The sequence below is a fragment of the Procambarus clarkii genome, chromosome 41, assembly GCF_040958095.1.
Source record: "Procambarus clarkii isolate CNS0578487 chromosome 41, FALCON_Pclarkii_2.0, whole genome shotgun sequence".
Classification (NCBI taxonomy): Eukaryota; Metazoa; Arthropoda; class Malacostraca; order Decapoda; family Cambaridae; genus Procambarus; species Procambarus clarkii.
In genome coordinates this window covers 5,246,822-5,263,864 of record NC_091190.1, presented here as the reverse complement: position 1 = coordinate 5,263,864, position 17,043 = coordinate 5,246,822, and the positions used below count along the sequence as shown (strand labels likewise).

At 46.0% G+C, this 17,043-nt stretch overlaps 1 protein-coding gene across 1 annotated transcript in view; it reads left to right on the top strand.

Annotated features, from left to right (window-relative positions):
- The window catches only part of LOC123750444 (carboxylic ester hydrolase-like), a 252,174-nt gene that overhangs the window by 135,639 nt on the left and 99,492 nt on the right, over window positions 1-17,043 (top strand). The window lies entirely within an intron of this gene.

Genomic DNA, 17,043 nt, shown 5'->3' with positions numbered 1-17,043 from the left:
ATGGGTTCGAGTCACTTCTGGGGTGTGAGTTTTCATTCGCATATAGTCCTGGGGACCATTCAGGCTTGTTTGCATTTGTGTTCCTCACGTGTGCCCCAAAGAATGAGGTGATTTGGTGAAATGCTATGCCCAAGATTACCATCCGAGTTGCCGTCGGGGAAGTGGCTCAAATAGCCTCGGCTATCACTTCCTTTTGACGGCCGTGATGGTCAAGCGGATTAAGGCGCCCTGTAGTTACCAGTTGCGTTGCTTCTGGGAGTATGGGTTCGAGTCACTTCTGGGGTGTGAGTTTTCATTCGCATATAGTCCTGGGGACCATTCAGGCTTGTTTGCATTTGTGTTCCTCACGTGTGCCCCAAAGAATGAGGTGATTTGGTGAAATGCTATGCCCAAGATTACCATCCGAGTTGCCGTCGGGGAAGTGACTCAAATAGCCTCGGCTATCACTTCCTTTTGACGGCCGTGATGGTCAAGCGGATTAAGGCGCCCTGTAGTTACCAGTTGCGTTGCTTCTGGGAGTATGGGTTCGAGTCACTTCTGGGGTGTGAGTTTTCATTCGCATATAGTCCTGGGGACCATTCAGGCTTGTTTGCATTTGTGTTCCTCACGTGTGCCCCAAAGAATGAGGTGATTTGGTGAAATGCTATGCCCAAGATTACCATCCGAGTTGCCGTCGGGGAAGTGGCTCAAATAGCCTCGGCTATCACTTCCTTTTGACGGCCGTGATGGTCAAGCGGATTAAGGCGCCCTGTAGTTACCAGTTGCGTTGCTTCTGGGAGTATGGGTTCGAGTCACTTCTGGGGTGTGAGTTTTCATTCGCATATAGTCCTGGGGACCATTCAGGCTTGTTTGCATATATATATATATATATATATATATATATATATATATATATATATATATATATATATATATATATATATATATATATATATATATATATATATATATATATATTAGTATATTTTGGTAGCAGTCTTTCCTGTAGACATATATTATTAAATATGACCGAAAAAGTAAGATTAATAATTCTAACACGAATTTTCTCAATCTTTCGTACATTACTTCACTGTTGGAGGTAAATCAAAAATCACTTCTCCAAAATTCATTTTTATTTCTAGTCTGACGCGACACGGGCGCGTTTCGTAAAACTTATTACATTTTCAAAGACTTCACAAATACACAACTGATTAGAACTTGCGTTTCTCTGATTTTATATCTACATTTGAGTGAGGTGGGAAGGGTGATGTGGCATTAACACAAGACAGAACAATAGGGGATATTAATAGGGTATTAAAAGTATCAACACAAGACAGAACAGAAACAATGGGTATTGAATAGAAGTGTTTATAGAAAGCCTATTGGTCCATATTTCTTGATGCTTCTATATTGGAGCGGAGTCTTGAGGTGGGTAGAATATAGTTGTGCAATAATTGGCTGTTGATTGCTGGTGTTGACTTCTTGATGTGTAGTGCCTCGCAAACGTCAAGCCGCCTGCTATCGCTGTATCTATCGATGATTTCTGTGTTGTTTACTAGGATTTCTCTGGCGATGGTTTGGTTATGGGAAGAGATTATATGTTCCTTAATGGAGCCCTGTTGCTTATGCATCGTTAAACGCCTAGAAAGAGATGTTGTTGTCTTGCCTATATACTGTTTTTTTTGGAGCTTACAGTCCCCAAGTGGGCATTTGAAGGCATAGACGACGTTAGTCTCTTTTAAAGCGCTCTGTTTTGTGTCTGGAGAGTTTCTCATGAGTAGGCTGGCCGTTTTTCTGGTTTTATAGTAAATCGTCAGTTGTATCCTCTGATTTTTGTCTTTAGGGATAACGTTTCTATTAACAATATCTTTCAGGACCCTTTCCTCCGTTTTATGAGCTGTGGAAAAGAAGTTCCTGTAAAATAGTCTAATAGGGGGTATAGGTGTTGTGTTAGTTGTCTCTTCGGAGGTTGCATGGCTTTTCACTTTCCTTCTTATGATGTCTTCGATGAAACCATTGGAGAAGCCGTTATTGACTAGGACCTGCCTTACCCTACAGAGTTCTTCGTCGACTTGCTTCCATTCTGAGCTGTGGCTGAGAGCACGGTCGACGTATGCGTTAACAAAATACGTCGTTAATATACTAATGAGTGCACTTTAACATTAGCATTTTGAGAATGCTCAAGCATTCTCCCGATACTCGACCGCCGGGGCACTAGCGGCCAGCGACGAAGAGCGCAGGTCTCGAAGCCCCGGCGAGTAGGAGGGTCGCAGTGGTGAGCGCTGAAGGGATCCGGCGTGAGCCGGCCTGGAGCCGCCACTGGTGCAGATCTTGGTGGTAGTAGCAAAATATACTAATGTTAAAGTGCACGACCCAGCAGCAAGGAATCAAGCCTTCACGATAAAATATCGCCAGGATCTGATTCGTGATCAGATATACAAGGCAGAGAATGAAATCAAAGACAACAAAACGCAACTACTTCATGCTACAAACGAGTGGAGAAATAGCAACATCGACCATAGTATCCGTACCCGCATTGAACAACACCTCGACATCCTCACAGACCAACATCACCTCAGCACTGAAACAAGGATTATCAAGAAACTAACAACATTATATGGAGGACATATGGCAATTCCACGACCAAGAGATGGCTTCCTGAACCTTGCAGGAATTAACCTCACTGAGGACCAAGTCACTCTCCTAAATCTGGGCATAAACTGTCATGTTATGTCCAGACCGAGTGAAATGGCCCGGAAAGTAGAGTTGGAAATTCTGTTGGACGACATATTCGACCTCGAGACACAAAAGAAGGTCACTACCAAAGATACCTTACAAGCAGAACTTATTGCAGAAGGAGGAAAGAATCGAGGCAACTACAGAAGCACCATACTGTCCCCCGAGCTTAAAGCGGCAGCTAAAAGCCTTCGTGAGAACAAGGAGATAGTTGTCAGGAGAGGTGACAAGTCGCCAATATATGTCATTCTTAAAAAAGACGAATATCTGGCGAAAATGAACATCATACTCTCTGACCAAACTAAGTTCCAAAGGGTAACGAAGGACACTACAGCCGAATTAAAAGCAAAGGTCAACAAACTGATCGAAACTGTGAACGCCAAGAAATCCGGACTCCACCTGCCAAAGATCATTGGGGAATATAAACCTGGATATGCGTATGGAAATGTCAAGACGCACAAGCCTGGAAACCCACTTCGGCCAATCATTAGCCAGATACCCACACCCACGTACAGACTGGCGAAGCGACTCAACGGCCTGCTGACTCCTTATGTTCCTTGCGCCTTCAGCCTGGAGTCTCCAAAGGAATTTGTGGACTTACTGCGGGGCGCACGGGCCACAGGGATAAGAGCCTCGTTGGACGTAGAATCGCTGTTTACCAACGTACCTGTGGACGAGACAATCGGAATGATAGCCGACAGAGTGTATCGTGATCCAGCCTGTACTCCTCTTGACATGCCAGAAAGTATTCTGAGGAAACTACTCCAAGCTTGTACTAAAGAGGCACCCTTCTTGAGCCCGGATGGGCACATGTATAAGCAAGTAGATGGGGTCGCCATGGGTTCTCCCCTAGGTGTCCTGTTTGCAAACTTCTACATGGGTACCATCGAGCAAAAAGTCTTAGTCGACATGAACTTGAAACCGGCCATATACTGCAGGTATGTTGACGACATTTTGACACAGGTACCTGATGTCAGACATCTGCAGGAGCTGAAGGAGGCATTTGAGCAGAGCTCCGTGCTGCGTTTCACTTACGAGACGGAAAAGGATGGGAAGCTGCCTTTTCTAGATGTAACAGTCATGGAAAAGGGCGGAGGTTTCCACACTGCAGTCTACACTAAGGAAACAAACATAGGAATGTGCCTAAATGCCAACAGCGACTGCCCTGACAGGTACAAGAGGAGTGTTGTTAACGCATACGTCGACCGTGCTCTCAGCCACAGCTCAGAATGGAAGCAAGTCGACGAAGAACTCTGTAGGGTAAGGCAGGTCCTAGTCAATAACGGCTTCTCCAATGGTTTCATCGAAGACATCATAAGAAGGAAAGTGAAAAGCCATGCAACCTCCGAAGAGACAACTAACACAACACCTATACCCCCTATTAGACTATTTTACAGGAACTTCTTTTCCACAGCTCATAAAACGGAGGAAAGGGTCCTGAAAGATATTGTTAATAGAAACGTTATCCCTACAGACAAAAATCAGAGGATACAACTGACGATTTACTATAAAAACAGAAAAACGGCCAGCCTACTCATGAGAAACTCTCCAGACACAAAACAGAGCGCTTTAAAAGAGACTAACGTCGTCTATGCCTTCAAATGCCCACTTGGGGACTGTAAGCTCCAAAAAAAACAGTATATAGGCAAGACTCACACCCCAGAAGTGACTCGAACCCATACTCCCAGGAGCAACGCAACTGGTATGTTGCGACTGGTATGTTGCAACTGGGAGTATGAGTTCGAGTCACTTCTGGGGTGTGAGTTTTCAGCTGCATATTGTCCTGGGGACCATTCAGGCTTGTTCGCATATATATATATACATATATATATATATATATATATATATATATATATATATATATATATATATATATATATATATATATATATATATATATATATGTATATATATATATATATATATATATATATATATATATATATATATATATATGTATATATATATATATATATATATATATATATATATATATATATATATATATATATATATATATATATATATATATATATATATATATAGTTCTACAGAAGAACTCTGTAGGGTAAGGCAGGTCCTAGTCAACATCGGCTTCTCCAATGGTTTCGTGGAAGACATCATAAGAAGGAAAGTGAGACGCCATGCAATCTCTGAAGAGACAACTAACACAACACCTATACCCCCTATTAGACTATTTTACAGGAACTTCTTTTCCACAGCCCATAAATAGGAGGAAAGGGTCCTGAAAGATATTGTCAGTAGAAACGTTATCCCTACAGACAAAAATCAGAAGATACAACTGACGATTTACTATAAAACCAGAAAAACGGCCAGCCTACTCATGAGAAACTCTCCAGACACAAAGCAGAACGCTTTAAAAGAGACCAACGTCGTCTATGCCTTCAAATGCCCTCTTGGAGACTGTAAGCCTCAAAAAACCCAGTATATAGGCAAGACAACAACATCTCTTTCCAGGCGTTTAACGATGCATAAGCAACAGGGCTCCATTAAGGAACATATAATCTCTTCCCACAAACAAACCATCACCAGAGAAATCTTAGCAAACAACACAGAAATCATCGATAGATACAGCGATAGCAGGCGGCTTTACATCTGCGAGGCATTACACATCAAGAAGTCAACACCAGCAATTACAGCCAATTAATGCACAACTATATTCTACCCACTTCAAGACTCCGCTCCAATATAGAAGCATCAAGAAATAAGGACAAATAGGCTTTCTACAATTACTGCCATTCAATACCCATTGTTTCGTGTTCTGTCTTGTGTTTGAATTTAATACCCATTGTTGAAAGTTTGTTTTCACCTCATCCACCTCACCCAAATGTAGATATAAAAGTCGAAAATGTGTTAGCTCTATTCAGTTTCAGTTGTGTGTTTGTAAACTAAAGTCTTTGAAAATGTAATAAGTTTTACGAAACGCGCTCAAGTGTCGCGTCAGACTAGAAATAAAAATGAATTTTGGAGAATTGATCTTTGAATTACCATCAACAGTGAAAAGAAACGTAAGAAAGATAGAGAAAATTCGTGTTAGAATTATTAATCTTACTTTTTCGGTCATATTTAATGATATATATATATATATATATATATATATATATATATATATATATATATATATATATATATATATATATATATGTATATATATATATATATATATATATGTATATATATATATGTATATATATATATGCGAACAAGCCTGAATGGTCCCCAGGACATATGCAACTGAAAACTCACACCCCAGAAGTGACTCGAACCCATACTCCCAGAAGCAACACAACTGGTATGTACAAGACGCCTTAATCCACTTGACCATCACGACCGGACATAATGAGGTGATAGCCGAGGCTATATGAACCACCCCACCGCCGGCACTCGGATAGTTATCTTGGGCATAGCATTTTACCAAATCACCTCATTCTTTGGGGCACACGTGAGGAACACAAATGCGAACAAGCCTGAATGGTCCCCAGGACATATGCAACTGAAAACTCACACCCCAGAAGTGACTCGAACCCATACTCCCAGAAGCAACGCAACTGGTATGTACAAGACGCCTTAATCCACTTGACCATCACGACCGGACATAATGAGGTGATAGCCGAGGCTATATGAACCACCCCACCGCCGGCACTCGGATAGTTATCTTGGGCATAGCATTTTACCAAATCACCTCATTCTTTGGGGCACACGTGAGGAACACAAATGCGAACAAGCCTGAATGGTCCCCAGGACATATGCAACTGAAAACTCACACCCCAGAAGTGACTCGAACCCATACTCCCAGAAGCAACGCAACTGGTATGTACAAGACGCCTTAATCCACTTGACCATCACGACCGGACATAATGAGGTGATAGCCGAGGCTATATGAACCACCCCACCGCCGGCACTCGGATAGTTATCTTGGGCATAGCATTTTACCAAATCACCTCATTCTTTGGGGCACACGTGAGGAACACAAATGCGAACAAGCCTGAATGGTCCCCAGGACATATGCAACTGAAAACTCACACCCCAGAAGTGACTCGAACCCATACTCCCAGAAGCAACGCAACTGGTATGTACAAGACGCCTTAATCCACTTGACCATCACGACCGGACATAATGAGGTGATAGCCGAGGCTATATGAACCACCCCACCGCCGGCACTCGGATAGTTATCTTGGGCATAGCATTTTACCAAATCACCTCATTCTTTGGGGCACACGTGAGGAACACAAATGCGAACAAGCCTGAATGGTCCCCAGGACATATGCAACTGAAAACTCACACCCCAGAAGTGACTCGAACCCATACTCCCAGAAGCAACGCAACTGGTATGTACAAGACGCCTTAATCCACTTGACCATCACGACCGGACATAATGAGGTGATAGCCGAGGCTATATGAACCACCCCACCGCCGGCACTCGGATAGTTATCTTGGGCATAGCATTTTACCAAATCACCTCATTCTTTGGGGCACACGTGAGGAACACAAATGCGAACAAGCCTGAATGGTCCCCAGGACATATGCAACTGAAAACTCACACCCCAGAAGTGACTCGAACCCATACTCCCAGAAGCAACGCAACTGGTATGTACAAGACGCCTTAATCCACTTGACCATCACGACCGGACATAATGAGGTGATAGCCGAGGCTATATGAACCACCCCAACGCCGGCACTCGGATAGTTATCTTGGGCATAGCATTTTACCAAATCACCTCATTCTTTGGGGCACACGTGAGGAACACAAATGCGAACAAGCCTGAATGGTCCCCAGGACATATGCAACTGAAAACTCACACCCCAGAAGTGACTCGAACCCATACTCCCAGAAGCAACGCAACTGGTATGTACAAGACGCCTTAATCCACTTGACCATCACGACCGGACATAATGAGGTGATAGCCGAGGCTATATGAACCACCCCACCGCCGGCACTCGGATAGTTATCTTGGGCATAGCATTTTACCAAATCACCTCATTCTTTGGGGCACACGTGAGGAACACAAATGCGAACAAGCCTGAATGGTCCCCAGGACATATGCAACTGAAAACTCACACCCCAGAAGTGACTCGAACCCATACTCCCAGAAGCAACGCAACTGGTATGTACAAGACGCCTTAATCCACTTGACCATCACGACCGGACATAATGAGATATGTCCGGTCGTGACATATCTCATTATGCCCAAGGTTATCTTGGGCATAATGAGCTATGCCCAAGATAACTATCCGAGTGCCGGCGGTGGGGTGGTTCATATAGCCTCGGCTATCACCTCATTATGTCCGGTCGTGATGGTCAAGTGGATTAAGGCGTCTTGTACATACCAGTTGCGTTGCTTCTGGGAGTATGGGTTCGAGTCACTTCTGGGGTGTGAGTTTTCAGTTTCATATGTCCTGGGGACCATTCAGGCTTGTTCGCATTTGTGTTCCTCACGTGTGCCCCAAAGAATGAGGTGATTTGGTAAAATGCTATGCCCAAGATAACTATCCGAGTGCCGGCGGTGGGGTGGTTCATATAGCCTCGGCTATCACCTCATTATGTCCGGTCGTGATGGTCAAGTGGATTAAGGCGTCTTGTACATACCAGTTGCGTTGCTTCTGGGAGTATGGGTTCGAGTCACTTCTGGGGTGTGAGTTTTCAGTTGCATATGTCCTGGGGACCATTCAGGCTTGTTCGCATTTGTGTTCCTCACGTGTGCCCCAAAGAATGAGGTGATTTGGTAAAATGCTATGCCCAAGATAACTATCCGAGTGCCGGCGGTGGGGTGGTTCATATAGCCTCGGCTATCACCTCATTATGTCCGGTCGTGATGGTCAAGTGGATTAAGGCGTCTTGTACATACCAGTTGCGTTGCTTCTGGGAGTATGGGTTCGAGTCACTTCTGGGGTGTGAGTTTTCAGTTGCATATGTCCTGGGGACCATTCAGGCTTGTTCGCATTTGTGTTCCTCACGTGTGCCCCAAAGAATGAGGTGATTTGGTAAAATGCTATGCCCAAGATAACTATCCGAGTGCCGGCGGTGGGGTGGTTCATATAGCCTCGGCTATCACCTCATTATGTCCGGTCGTGATGGTCAAGTGGATTAAGGCATCTTGTACATACCAGTTGCGTTGCTTCTGGGAGTATGGGTTCGAGTCACTTCTGGGGTGTGAGTTTTCAGTTGCATATGTCCTGGGGACCATTCAGGCTTGTTCGCATTTGTGTTCCTCACGTGTGCCCCAAAGAATGAGGTGATTTGGTAAAATGCTATGCCCAAGATAACTATCCGAGTGCCGGCGGTGGGGTGGTTCATATAGCCTCGGCTATCACCTCATTATGTCCGGTCGTGATGGTCAAGTGGATTAAGGCGTCTTGTACATACCAGTTGCGTTGCTTCTGGGAGTATGGGTTCGAGTCACTTCTGGGGTGTGAGTTTTCAGTTGCATATGTCCTGGGGACCATTCAGGCTTGTTCGCATTTGTGTTCCTCACGTGTGCCCCAAAGAATGAGGTGATTTGGTAAAATGCTATGCCCAAGATAACTATCCGAGTGCCGGCGGTGGGGTGGTTCATATAGCCTCGGCTATCACCTCATTATGTCCGGTCGTGATGGTCAAGTGGATTAAGGCGTCTTGTACATACCAGTTGCGTTGCTTCTGGGAGTATGGGTTCGAGTCACTTCTGGGGTGTGAGTTTTCAGTTGCATATGTCCTGGGGACCATTCAGGCTTGTTCGCATTTGTGTTCCTCACGTGTGCCCCAAAGAATGAGGTGATTTGGTAAAATGCTATGCCCAAGATAACTATCCGAGTGCCGGCGGTGGGGTGGTTCATATAGCCTCGGCTATCACCTCATTATGTCCGGTCGTGATGGTCAAGTGGATTAAGGCGTCTTGTACATACCAGTTGCGTTGCTTCTGGGAGTATGGGTTCGAGTCACTTCTGGGGTGTGAGTTTTCAGTTGCATATGTCCTGGGGACCATTCAGGCTTGTTCGCATTTGTGTTCCTCACGTGTGCCCCAAAGAATGAGGTGATTTGGTAAAATGCTATGCCCAAGATAACTATCCGAGTGCCGGCGGTGGGGTGGTTCATATAGCCTCGGCTATCACCTCATTATGTCCGGTCGTGATGGTCAAGTGGATTAAGGCGTCTTGTACATACCAGTTGCGTTGCTTCTGGGAGTATGGGTTCGAGTCACTTCTGGGGTGTGAGTTTTCAGTTGCATATGTCCTGGGGACCATTCAGGCTTGTTCGCATTTGTGTTCCTCACGTGTGCCCCAAAGAATGAGGTGATTTGGTAAAATGCTATGCCCAAGATAACTATCCGAGTGCCGGCGGTGGGGTGGTTCATATAGCCTCGGCTATCACCTCATTATGTCCGGTCGTGATGGTCAAGTGGATTAAGGCGTCTTGTACATACCAGTTGCGTTGCTTCTGGGAGTATGGGTTCGAGTCACTTCTGGGGTGTGAGTTTTCAGTTGCATATGTCCTGGGGACCATTCAGGCTTGTTCGCATTTGTGTTCCTCACGTGTGCCCCAAAGAATGAGGTGATTTGGTAAAATGCTATGCCCAAGATAACTATCCGAGTGCCGGCGGTGGGGTGGTTCATATAGCCTCGGCTATCACCTCATTATGTCCGGTCGTGATGGTCAAGTGGATTAAGGCGTCTTGTACATACCAGTTGCGTTGCTTCTGGGAGTATGGGTTCGAGTCACTTCTGGGGTGTGAGTTTTCAGTTGCATATGTCCTGGGGACCATTCAGGCTTGTTCGCATTTGTGTTCCTCACGTGTGCCCCAAAGAATGAGGTGATTTGGTAAAATGCTATGCCCAAGATAACTATCCGAGTGCCGGCGGTGGGGTGGTTCATATAGCCTCGGCTATCACCTCATTATGTCCGGTCGTGATGGTCAAGTGGATTAAGGCGTCTTGTACATACCAGTTGCGTTGCTTCTGGGAGTATGGGTTCGAGTCACTTCTGGGGTGTGAGTTTTCAGTTGCATATGTCCTGGGGACCATTCAGGCTTGTTCGCATTTGTGTTCCTCACGTGTGCCCCAAAGAATGAGGTGATTTGGTAAAATGCTATGCCCAAGATAACTATCCGAGTGCCGGCGGTGGGGTGGTTCATATAGCCTCGGCTATCACCTCATTATGTCCGGTCGTGATGGTCAAGTGGATTAAGGCGTCTTGTACATACCAGTTGCGTTGCTTCTGGGAGTATGGGTTCGAGTCACTTCTGGGGTGTGAGTTTTCAGTTGCATATGTCCTGGGGACCATTCAGGCTTGTTCGCATTTGTGTTCCTCACGTGTGCCCCAAAGAATGAGGTGATTTGGTAAAATGCTATGCCCAAGATAACTATCCGAGTGCCGGCGGTGGGGTGGTTCATATAGCCTCGGCTATCACCTCATTATGTCCGGTCGTGATGGTCAAGTGGATTAAGGCGTCTTGTACATACCAGTTGCGTTGCTTCTGGGAGTATGGGTTCGAGTCACTTCTGGGGTGTGAGTTTTCAGTTGCATATGTCCTGGGGACCATTCAGGCTTGTTCGCATTTGTGTTCCTCACGTGTGCCCCAAAGAATGAGGTGATTTGGTAAAATGCTATGCCCAAGATAACTATCCGAGTGCCGGCGGTGGGGTGGTTCATATAGCCTCGGCTATCACCTCATTATGTCCGGTCGTGATGGTCAAGTGGATTAAGGCGTCTTGTACATACCAGTTGCGTTGCTTCTGGGAGTATGGGTTCGAGTCACTTCTGGGGTGTGAGTTTTCAGTTATATATATATATATATATATACATATATATATATGCAAACAAGCCTGAATGGTCCCCAGGACTATAAACAACTGAAATCTCACACCCCAGAAGTGACTCGAACCCATACTGCCAGGAGCAACGCAAACTGGTATGTACAGGGACGCCTTAATCCGCCTACTTCCTTATGTCCGGTCGTGATGGTCAAGCGGATTAAGGGGTCCCTGTACATACCAGTTTGCGTTGCTCCTGGCAATATGGGTGCGAGTCACTTCTGGGGTGTGAGTTTTCAGTTATATATATATATATATATATATATATATATATATATATATATATATATATATATATATATATATATATATATATATATATATATGTATATATATATATATATATATATATATATATATATATATATATATATATATATATATATATATATATATATATATATATATATGGATGATGGCACTATAGCTGGCACCGTAGACCACCTCTTGGCAGATATCAGGAAAATAAGGGAGCAAGAAGTAAGCCTGGGTCTCTTCCTGAACCTTTCGAAGTGTGAAATAGTCTCCTCCAATCCAGACATCGTAGCTAGAATAAGGTGTGCCTTGCCTGGAGCCCATGTCATTAGGGCCAGAAACAGCACCCTCCATGGAGTCCTCCTCGGGTCTAACGCCGTTGAGGAGATCCTTGACAAGAAAATCACAGACCTTAGGAGGATGGAAGACAGAATAGGTGATATCGATGCCCACGATATCTCACCAAATGCCTATCCCTTTTGAGGCTAACCTACTTTCTTAGGTGCGCCCCATCTTGCAACAACCGAAAGCTTGAAGAGTAAGACCTCTTACTGAAGATCATGCTAGAAAAAGTTGTTAACCTCTCCCTCAACGAATGCCTGTGGAAACAAGCTACTCTTCCTGTCAGGCTCGGTGGCTTGGGTGTCCGCACCACCACCCAAATTGCTGTCCCAGCCTTCCTGTCTTCCTCCTCAGCATCAGATGACCTGGTTAAGGAAATTCTACCTGACACCGTGAGTGATGTAGCGGGGATACAGGACCCCCACTACACGGAATGCGACACGAAATGGGGTGCCACGGCAGACCCAGCACTCAGACCAGTCATGCAGAAAGCCAAGAAACAATCCAGTTGGGACAGCCCCATTGTAGACAAAGAAGCCACAGCTTTGCTGGAGGCAGCAACAACCCCCAGTTATTGTGTAAGCCTCACAGCTGTGCAGGCTCCATATGCAGGGGACTTCCTTCTGGCAGTCCCCATGTCTGCGACAGCCACACGTCCTGATTCGCAGGAGCTCTGTATTGCAGTCGCTCTCCGCCTTGCTGCCAATATCCACACTGTTCATAGGTGTATTTACGGCGAGGCAGATGCTGACGAATATGGATTGCATGACCTGTACTGTGGAAAATCTGGTGGTTGGTAAACTAGACACGACGAAGTCAATGACATCATTATAAGAAGCCTTGCCTCTGCTCAGTGTCCAGTGGAGAGAGAGACCCCGCAACCTATAGAACCGTGACTCTGTTAACTTTGCCGGCCGACCAGACGGAATCACACTGCGCCTGTGGAATGGGGGCAGACAGTTGGCTTGGGACTATACTTGCGTATCCACCCTGTCAACCACATACATCAACTTCTCTTCCGGCCATGCAGGAGCCGCGGCGACTCACAGAGAAAGACACAAGTCAGCCAAAAACAGGGAATTAGATCGTCGGTACAACTTCGTTCCAATAGGGTCTGAGACCCTAGGCCCATGGGGAGAGAGTGCAAAAAGGTTTCTTAAGGATCTTGGTTCCAAGCTCATTGACACTACAAGAGACACTAGAGCGGCAAGTTTTCTCTTTTAGCGCCTCAGTGTCGTGATCCAGAGGGGGAATACCCGCTGCATCCTCGGTTCCTGCCCGGTGTCGGAAGAGTTCGAGGAAATCTACAGCCTCTAGGAAGGAAACTTTTTTTTGTTTCCTCTCAATGTTTATTTTTTGTATAAAGTCAGATATGCAACTGTATAACCTTGCATAAGAAAGTGTACACCATAAAAAAGGGGGATGGTAGGAGAAGTAAGTAAGCAATTATCAAAAAGAAGGCACCAAACTGGGAAGGTTATGTAGCACCATCAAATGTGCGGGATAATCAGAGGGCGCTAAATATCACCAAGGATGCCAATACGAGAACAGAAACGCATAAGGCGAACGATATCAAAAGTATCCGAGTCACCGAAAATACTATCGAGAGACAAGCGACCATGGGGGATGGTCGGAAAACAAGACACACGCTCGTCCCGAAAGACAGGACACACAACAAGGATATACACGACCGTAAGAGGGACAATGCAATTAGGATAATAAGGAGCAGGGCAGCGCTCCATTAAGTGGCCATGAGTTAAGCGAGTATGGCCAATACGCAACCTCGCCAGAGCCGTTTCCGATCGCCGGTTACGATGGCAGGAGGACGGCCACGAAGACACACAACCTTTAAGAGAACGAAGTTTGTTACCAGTAACAGACGACCAACAAGCCTGCCAATGAGTAAGGATGGAGGAATGGATAACCTGGTAAAAGTCGGAATAAGGAATGCCTTTACGAGACAAGGGACAAGAGCAGACAGCTTCCCTGGCGGCAGCATCCGCACGCTCATTTAAAGAGACACCAATATGGTTGGGAACCCAACAAAACTCAACCGACTTAAATTTACTGTGAACGAGAAACAGCCAATGCTGGATCTCGACAACCACTGGATGAACCGGATTAAAGGACCCGAGAACCATGAGGGCACTATGAGAGTCATCAACAACTACAAAGGAAGATTGAAAACGAGAGAGCAAGAGACGAAGAGCATAAAGAATAGCATAAAGCTCCGCTGTGAAGATGCTAGTCTCTGGAGGTAAGCGACACATATAAGTGTGCTCAGGAAAAACGACAGAGTAGCCAACATCGTCCACAGACTTAGACCCATCAGTGAAGACGGAAGCGGAGTGCGAGTGAGAAGAAAAGTGCTCAAGAAAATGGCGTTTTAGAACCGTAGGAGGGGTAAAAGCTTTAGTGATGTAGGTCAAGGATGTACTAAACTGCGGAAGGGGGACTCTCCACGGGGGCAAAGAAGGAACAACACGAGGAGAAATATTAGAAATACGAACGGAATGAGAATCTTGTAAGCGAGATAACCGGACAGAAAGAAGGAGGTGGTGAAGAGGAACAGGAACCGCAGGAGGGGTAAAAGTTAAAGCACGACAGAGGCGAGAGGAAGGATGTTGCAAGGATCGTGGAAGATAGTGAAGACAGTGGCGATCACCGCGGTCCTGGAGAGACAGGAAGCCAGTGCCAGTGTCAACATACAAGCTGAAGACGGGAGTCGAACGAAAGGTACCAGAACTGAGGCGCAACCCAGTATGGTGCAAAGCATCAAGATGGCGAAGAGTAGAAGGAGAAGCAGACGAGTAAGCAGGGCAACCATAATCGAGCTTAGACAGGGCGAGAGAGGAATGTAAAGCAAGGAGAGTGCGCCTATTCGCTCCCCAAGAAGTATGGGACAATACCCAAAGGAGCGCAAGGACCTTAGAGCACTCAACACGGAGGTAAGAGATATGGGAAGAACAAGAAAAACGAGTGTCAGAGAATAACCCCAAAAGCTTCGCGGAATCTTTGTACTCAAGGGGATGACCATAAAGTGAAAAGAGGGACGAAGAACGACCCGTTTCCGAGTAAAAGTCATGGCACTAGTCTTAGTAGAAGAGAACTTGAATCCATGATCGGTGGCCCAAGACGACAGGGCATCAATCGCAAGTTGAAACCGGCGTTGAAGGAGAGATGAATCGTCACCCTGACAGCAAAGGGGTAAGATCATCGACATAGAGAGCGGAGAAGACGCCAGAAGGAAGAGAGGAAAGAAGACCATTGAGGGCAGCCAGAAAAAGAGTAGTACTCAGAACACTACCTTGGGGCACACCTTCATATTGCTGAAAAGAGGCAGAGAGAGCGGTACCAAGCCTCACCCGAAAGGAACGACAAGAGAGGAAGCTGTGGAGAAAGAGAGGGAGATGACCACGAAGGCCAAAAGAATGAAGCTGGGATAGAATATGATAACGCCATGTGGTGTCGTAAGCTTTTTCCAGGTCAAAAAGAACGGCAACAACGGAGTTCTTCCCAGCAAAAGCAGTACGAATATAGACCTCCAAGCTCACCAGAACATCTGTTGTGCTGCGGCACTTGCGGAAACCAAATTGAGAAGGGGAGAGGAGGTGATGGTGTTCCAGGAACCACATCAGACGAACGTTAACCATACGTTCAAAGAGTTTGCAGACACAACTTGTGAGGGCAATAAGGCGAAAGTCCTTAGGGGATGTCCCCAGAGACCCTGGTTTGCGAACAGGGAGGACAACAGCATCGAGCCAGTCCTCAGGGACTGACGACGACTCCCAGATACGATTATACAGACTCAGTAAATACTGAGACGTGCACGGAGGGAGATAGCGAAGCATCTCATAATGAATGCCATCGGAGCCCGCTGCCGTAGAACCGCAGAGAGCCAGGGCAGAACGAAGTTAAGAGAGAGAGAAGGGATCGTTATAGGGAAGTCGAAGACGATTGTAGAAATCTAAAGGACGTGATTCAAGGACAGGTTTACGAAGAAGGAAAGATTGGAAAGATAAGACTAGAGCTTACAGAAGAAAAGCGGGAACCCAGTTCGGTAGCGATCTGCAACGGGTCTGCCACAAGAGTACCACGGAGGTGATGGACCGATGAAACTTCGGGAACGAACTTACCAGCTATCATGCGGATACGCTTCCACATCTGTGGCAGAGGAGTTTCGGACGTAATGATGGAGACTTAAGATGCCCAACATTCACGTTAAGCTGTACGGGTGGCCCTATGGGCCACCGCACTCGCCTTCCAAAAGAAAAGAAAAGAATCGGCCGTCTGCCGACGGCGGTGTCTTTTCCCAGGCTGCACGCGTACAACGGACAGCCTGAGCACAGTCCACATTGCATCAGGTAATGCACTTCCATGGTCCCTGAGATAAAGAGCGAGGAATAGAGCGGAGGGCAGCGTCGAAAAAAGTGTCATGAAAAATGAGAGAGCGAGGGAGAGGCAGAAGGTAGAGGTTAGAGAGAGCAGCACTGAGGGTAAATAGGTTCCAGTCCGCTTTAGCAAACTGCCACCTAGGGGAGGCGAGGGGAGGGCGAAAAGAGAAAAAGGTAACAAGGATGGGGAAATGGTCACTGCCATGGAGGTCATCAGGAACCTGCCACGTGAAATCTAAGTAAAGAGAAGATGAGCAAAGAGAAAGATCAAGACAGGAAAGGGTGCGAGTCCGAGAGTCCAAATGCGTAGCTCGCCAGAATTCAGAAAAGACAGGGAAGAAGAGAGGATAAACGGCTCAAGAAGGCGACCTCGTGTTCGTCAAAACATCACCCCCAAAGAGAATGAAAACAATTGAAATCGCCCAGCAGGAGCACAGGCTCAGGCAAGTAGTCCAGTAGGTGTTTCAGATCAGGAAGAGAAAGCGAGACACTCGGGGGGGAGATAAATGGAACAAACTGTGTCCCATTT